The 6,996-nt window shown below is 42.8% G+C and overlaps 1 pseudogene; it reads left to right on the top strand.

Moving 5' to 3' along the window:
• Positions 1–892: 892 nt before the first annotated feature.
• Positions 893–1,254, top strand: LOC111551831 (annotated as a pseudogene).
• Positions 1,255–6,996: the final 5,742 nt, after the last annotated feature.

The raw sequence follows: 6,996 nt of genomic DNA on the forward strand, positions 1-6,996 counted from the left end.
AGGTGGCGGGAGCCTGTAGTCCCAGCTACTCCGGAGGCTGAGGTAGGAGAATGGCGTAAACCCGGGAGGCGGAGCTTGCAGTGAGCTGAGATCCGGCCACTGCACTCCAGCCCGGGCGACAGAGCAAGACTCCGTCTCAAAAAAAAAAAAAAAAAAGAAATTCAATCAGCAGTTGAAAAGCTTTTTATAGAATAAGTCTCCAGGTCTGTATGGATTCAGTGGTAAATTCCACCTAGCATTTAAGGAAAAAAACAAGGCCAATTGCAGAGACTCATGCCTGTAATACCAACACTGGGAGGCTGAGGCAAGAAGATCGCTTGAGCCCTGGAGTTCAAGACCAGCCTAGGCAACAAAGCAAGAGATCTCATCCCTACAAGAAATTTAAAAATTAGCTGGGCACGGTGGCATACATCTGTGGGCCTAGGTCTTCAGGAGGCTAAGGTGGGAGGATCACTAGCCCAGGAGGTGGAGGGCTCCATTTTGCCACTGCACTCTAGCCTGGGTGACAGCATGAGACTCTGTCTAAAAAGTAAATAAAGAAAATAAAATTTTAAAAAATACAAATTCTACATAATCTTTGTCAGAAACTAGAAGAGGAGGAATACTTCTCAACCTACTTTATGATTTTGCTAACAAAATCATACAAAGACAGTAAGAAAATTATAGACCAGTACTGTAATCAACATAGATGCAAAAAATCCTCAATAAAATGTTAGTAAATCAAATCCAGGAATATATAAAAAGAATAATACATGACCAAACAGTTTGTCCCAGTAATACAAGGCTGACTTAATAGTCTACAATTTTAAAAATGCAATCCACCATATTAATAGTCTAGCTCTTTCCCTCAGAGCAGGCGGCGGCGGAGGAGGCGGCGGCAGCCTATGCAGCAATGGCCAAGATCAAGGCTCGAGACCTTCACGGGAAGGAGGAGCTGCTGAAACAGTTGGACGACCTGAAGGTGGAGCTGTCCCAGCTGAGCGTCGCCAAGGTGACAGACGGTGCGGCTTCCAAGCTCTCTAAGACCTAAGTTGTCCGCAAATTGGACGTGTTCTCACGTTTATTAACCAGTCTCAGAAAGAAAACTTCAGGAAATTCTACAAGGGCAAGAAGTATAAGCCTCTGGACCTGTGGCCTAAGAAGGCACACGCCATGTGCCGCTGGTTCAACAAGCACAAGTAGAACCAGAAGACCAAGAAGCACCAACGGAAGGAGAGGCTGTACCTGCTGCAGAAGTACCCAGTCAAGGCCTGAGTGGCCCATTGTCAATAAAGCACAGCTGGCTGAGAAAAAAAAAAAAAGTCTAAAGAAGAAAAAACATAGGAACATAATAACTGATGCAGAAGAAGCACTTGGCAAAATTCAACATTATATTTATGGTAAAACCCTCAGCAAACTGGAAAAGAAGGGAACTTTCTCAAACTGATAAAGGGCATCTTCAAAAAACCTACAGGTAATAATATATTACATATTACTTATATGTGACTATACAAGTGACATGATATCACTCAATAGTGAAAGACTGAATGTTTTTCCTCTAAGACTAGAAACAAGGCAATAATGTGTACTTCTACCACACCTATTCCAAGTCACATTGAACTCCCAGTCAGTGCAATATCATGAGAAAAAGGAATAAAAGTCATATAGATTGGGGGGAAAGATATAAAAAGAGTCCCTATTCTCAGATTATGTGATTGTGTAGAAAATCTCAAGGAATTTGTATCGAAAAACAAATTTCAAGACATAATTTAATTTGGCAAGGTTACAAAGTTAATAGACAAAAATCAATAATATTTCTATACACTAGTAATAAACATTTGGAAATGAAAAATTTAAATAACGTTTGTAATAGTTTTTAAAATGAAATACATATACATGTATACATGATATAAATGATATTTAATGGCATAAATCTAACAAAATAAGTACAGTATCTGTATCCTACGTACAATATAACGTTGATGACAGAAATCAAAGAAAACCTAGATAAATGAAGACATATGCCTTTCCAACCAATTAGAAGATTCAATATGGGCCAGGCACAGTGGCTCACGCCTGTAATCCCAGCACTTTGGGAGGCCAAGGCAGGCAGATCACGAGGTCAGGGTTTTGAGACCAGCCTGGCCAACATGGTGAAACCCCATCTCTACTAAAAATGCAAAAAAAATTAGCCAGGTGTGGTGGCACGTGCCTGTAGTCCCAGCTACTCTGGAGGCTGAGGCAGGAGAATGGCTTGAACCCAGGAGGCAGAGGTTGCAGTGAGCCTAGACTGCACCATTGCACTCCAACCTGGGCGAGAGAACAAGACTCTGTCTCAAAAAAAAAAAAAAAAAGAAAGAGAAAAAAAGATTCATTATAATAAAGATGTTATTTTTTCCAAAGATAGTTATAGATTTAACGCATTTCTGGGCAGGCACAGTGGCCCACGCTTGTAATCCCAGCACTTTGGGAGACCAAGGCAGGCAGATCGCCTGAGGTCAATCAGGAGTTCAAGACCAGCCTGGCCAACATGGCAAAACTCCATCCCTACTAAAAATACAAAAATTGGCCAAGCACAGTGGCTCACGCCTGTAATCCCAACACTTTGGGAGGCCAAGGTGGGCGGATCACCTGAGGTCGGGAGTTCAAGACCAGCCTGACCAACATGGAGAAACCCCGTCTCTACTAAAGCTGGCCATGGTGGCGCATGCCTGTAATCCCAGCTACTAGGATGGCTGAGGCAGGAGAATCGCTTGAACCTGGGAGGCAGAGGTTGCAGTGAGCTGAGATCATGCCATTGCACTCCAGCCTGGGCAACAAGAGCAAAATCCCATCCCAATAATAATAATAATAATAATACAAAAATTAGCGGGGCATGGTAGCATGTGCCTGTAATCCCAGTTACTTGGGAGGCTGAGGCAGGAGCATTGCTTGAACCCAGGAGGCGGAGGTTGCAGTGAGCTGAGATCATGCCACTGCACTCCAGCCTGGGCAACAGAGACAGACTCTGTCTCAAAAATAATAATAATATTAATAAAATAAATAAATAAAAATAAAATTTAATGCATTTCCAATCAAAATGCCAGAAATACTTCTTAAAATAATAAACAAGCTGATTCTGGTATTTATTTTTATTTTTATTTATTTATTTTTTGAGACGGAGTCTCCCTCTGTCACCCAGGCTGGAGTGCAGTGGCCGGATCTCAGCTCACTGCAAGCTCTGCCTCCCGGGTTTATGCCATTCTCCTGCCTCGGCTTCCCGAGTAGCTGTGACCACCTCGCCCGGCTAGTTTTTTGTATTTTTTAGTAGAGACGGGGTTTCATCGTATCAGGTTTCGAACTCCTGACCTCAGCTGATCCGCCCACCTCAGCCTCCCAAAGTGATGGGATTACAGGCATGAGCCACTGTTCCTGGTCCTGTGATTTTTTTTTTTTTTTTTTTTTAAACTGAACAACTCACCTCACCATCTTGGCGCCAGCCACTGTGCTTTGCATAGCCTTGATATTTCCAAGATTCAAAATGTTTCAAACAGGATTTTAGTGACACAATTTGCAATTCTCACTTCAAATAGATTTTATGTATAGATCGCCTGCAGAGGAGATAATCCCTGCTGATAAAGTCTGCACTTCAAAGCTTCCTGCCTTATCTTCAGGTAAGGGAATTGTTAGAAGGATGTGTGTTAGTAATTACTCAGTCTTTGGGGTAGGCAGGAAGTTTGTAGTATTGCTATCAGCTTTACATTCCTATTCAGGAGCTAGGTAAGTATTCTTCCTCAAGGAAGACCCTGAGGTTTAGGAGGCTAATTTTCACACACAGCCAGTACATGGTGAAAGGGGATTTGAACTCTGGTTTGCCTGGTTTCAAAGTCTAAACCTTTTCCCCTACATCAGGTTGCCTCTTTTATTACTGAGTGAGTCACCGCACTTCCTAGGAAAATGGCTCTATTTCATTCTGAGCTGTTTTCTTAAAAAATGTTCCTACTGTTCTTCCAGCTGAGGAGTTCAAATTATTCTATAGTGCAATAGCATAAACTAGTGTTTCACATGCTATGGAATTCTCAATGAACTGGGTTCATCGGTGAGTGTTGTATTTAATGGGGATTGAAAATCATGTAGGATGATTGTTCATTTGATCAGCTTCTTTGAAGAGACAGTAAGAGAAATAATTGCACAGAGACCAAGCATAAAGAAGGTTGCTTGACATGAATACTAGAATTCTAAAGCTAGATTTCCAATTATGTGTTAGATCAAAATAGTTGATATAAGAAAATATTTCCAGGTCGGGCACGGTGGCTCACACCTGTAATCCTAGCACTTTGGGAGGCTGAGGCAGGCGGATCACCTGAGGTCAGGAGTTCAAGACCAGTCTGGCCAACATGGTGAAACCCTGTCTCTACTGAAAGTACAAAAATTAGCTGGGTGTGGTGGTGGTCGCCTGTAATCCCAGTTCCTCAGAAGGCTGAGGCAGGAGAATAGCTTGAACCCAGGAGGCAGAGGTTGCAGTGAGCCGAGATCTCGCCACTGCACTCCAGCCTGGGTGACAAGAGTGAGACTCCATCTCAAAAAAAAAAAAAAAAGATTTCCAAAATTATAACCAAAATCATTAGTAGTGTATGATTAAAACACAATTCCTTTTAATAGAGATTTTTCATGGCCACACCAACTGCAGAAAATTAAGTCAAGTTACATCAACCCTTTGTATATTGATGAGTGCTTATAACATACTAGAGGCTGGGCGAGGTGGCTCACGCCTGTAATCCCAGCACTTTGGGAGGCCGAGGCAGACAGATCACCTGAGGTCAGGAGTTCGAAACCAGCCTGGCCAAAATGGTGAAACCCTGTCTCTACTAAAAATACAAAAAATTAGCTGGGTGTGGTGGTGCACGCCTGCAATCCCACCTACTCGGGAAACTGAGATGGGAGAATCACTTGAACCCAGGAGGTGGAGGTTGCAGTGAGCCAAGATTGTGCCACTGCACTCCAGCCTGGGCAACAGAGTGAGACTCCGTCTCAAAAAAAAAAACACAGAAAACCCAAGCTGTTGCCCAGGGTGTTCAGGGAAGAGGCCAGGACAGTTTTCTGGGAATGAGAGCCCTTCTCCTACCTTTTTTAAAGGATTCTCAGATCATTTGCGGGTTGGGGATTTGGGTCATGGGATCACTTCGAATTCAAGTCTGTTTCTCACCATCTCCCAGGGGTATTTCTGGCCTGGAAAGACACCTCTTCCTACCCTGCTCCCTCCACATATTCACGAGTTTTCAAATGTTTCAGTGTTTTCAAATGTTTTACATGACAACCTCCTCCCCAGACAAAAGCTTGCTGAAATAATATTTACACTTACTTATACACTCTGATGGTTTCTCCTCTATTCCATTTAATTCCATTTCTTTACAAAGCATGCTGGTTGTAATCAGCTGGATTTCTTACTCCTTAGAGGGTGTCGGCCCATTGTTTGCAAAGCCCTAGCCTTAAATGAGTTATCCTCTGTTATACCAGAGCTTTAGAAGACTCCCAACAATAGAGAGCAGCCCTGGATTCACTCTCCCTACCCATGCTGGCCCCATCCTGCTCCATACCATGTGTCCAGACTGTACCTGGACCACAAACTGGCCTGACTTTGAGTAGACAGTTGAGAGCTTTCTACAGTTTTGGGAGTCTCAGAAGGTTCCAGACTGAACTTGCAGCTCCCCACTCAGAGTATAGCTGATTTGGATCATAAATCTGTAAACATGGAACTGGAAGGCACTTTCCTTTTTTTTTTTTTTTTTTTTGAGACAGAGTCTCACTCTGTCACCCAGGCTGGAGTGCAGTGGCACGATCTTGGCTCACCACAACCTCCACCTCCTGGGTTCAAGCGATCCTCCTTCTTCAGTCCCCCAGTAGCTGGGACTACAGGTGCGTGCCACCATGCCCGGCTAATTTTTGTATTTTCAGTAGAGACGGGGTTTTGCCATGTTGGCCAGGCTGGTCTCAAACTCCTGAGCTCAGGTGATCCACCCAACTTGGCCTCCCAAAGGGCTGGGATTACAGGCGTGGGCTACTGCACCTGGCCAGAAGGAGACCTTCTTGAGGCCCACATTTTTATAGAGGAGGAAACTGAGGCCAGGGATTTCTTGCAGTCAGCATAATGAATTTGAGATTTATCCAAGTTGTGTGTATCAGTGGTTCATTTCTTTTGATTGCTGAGTAGTATTCCACTGACAAATGTACCATAGTTTGTTTCTCCATTTACCTATTGAAGCACACTTGGGTTTTTTCTAGTTTTTGATGATTATGAAACGGGCTGCTATAAACATGTACAGATTTTTATGTGAACTTAAGTTTTCATCTCTAGTAAATACTTAGGTGTTAGATTGCAGGGCCTATGGTTATGTATATTTAGCTTTATTAGAAATTGCCAAACTATTTCCAGAATTGCTATATAATTTTGAATTCCTCCCATCAATGTATGAAAGTTCCAGTTGATCCACATCCTCACCAGCATTTGATATTATCAGTTAAAAATAATTTTAAAAATATTTTAGCCATTCTAGTAGGTATATCTAGATATCTAGTATCTTTCTAGTACTAGTAGATATCTAGTACTAGTACTAGATACTAGTACTAGATACTAGATACTACTAGTACTAGTACTAGTAGATACTAGTAGATATCTAGTATGTTATCTCATTATGGTTTTAATCTATGTATCACTAATGGCTAATGATGTTAAAAACCTTTTCCTGCGTTTATTTGCCACTAGTATATCCTTTTTGGTGATGTATCTGTTCGAGTCCTTTAAAAAATACATTTTAGGCTGGGTGCTGTGGCTCAGGCCTGTAATCTCAGCACTTTGGGAGGCTGAGGCGGGTGGATCACGAGGTCAGGAAATCGAGACCATCCTGGCTAACACAGTGAAACCGCGTCTCTACTGAAAATACAAAAAATTAGCCGGGCGTGGTAGTGGGCGCCTGTAGTCCCAGCTGCTCTGGAGGCTGAGGCAGGAGAATGGCATGAACCTGGGAGGCGGAGCTTGCA

Source organism: Piliocolobus tephrosceles, chromosome 8, assembly GCF_002776525.5.
Source record: "Piliocolobus tephrosceles isolate RC106 chromosome 8, ASM277652v3, whole genome shotgun sequence".
NCBI lineage: Eukaryota > Metazoa > Chordata > Mammalia > Primates > Cercopithecidae > Piliocolobus > Piliocolobus tephrosceles.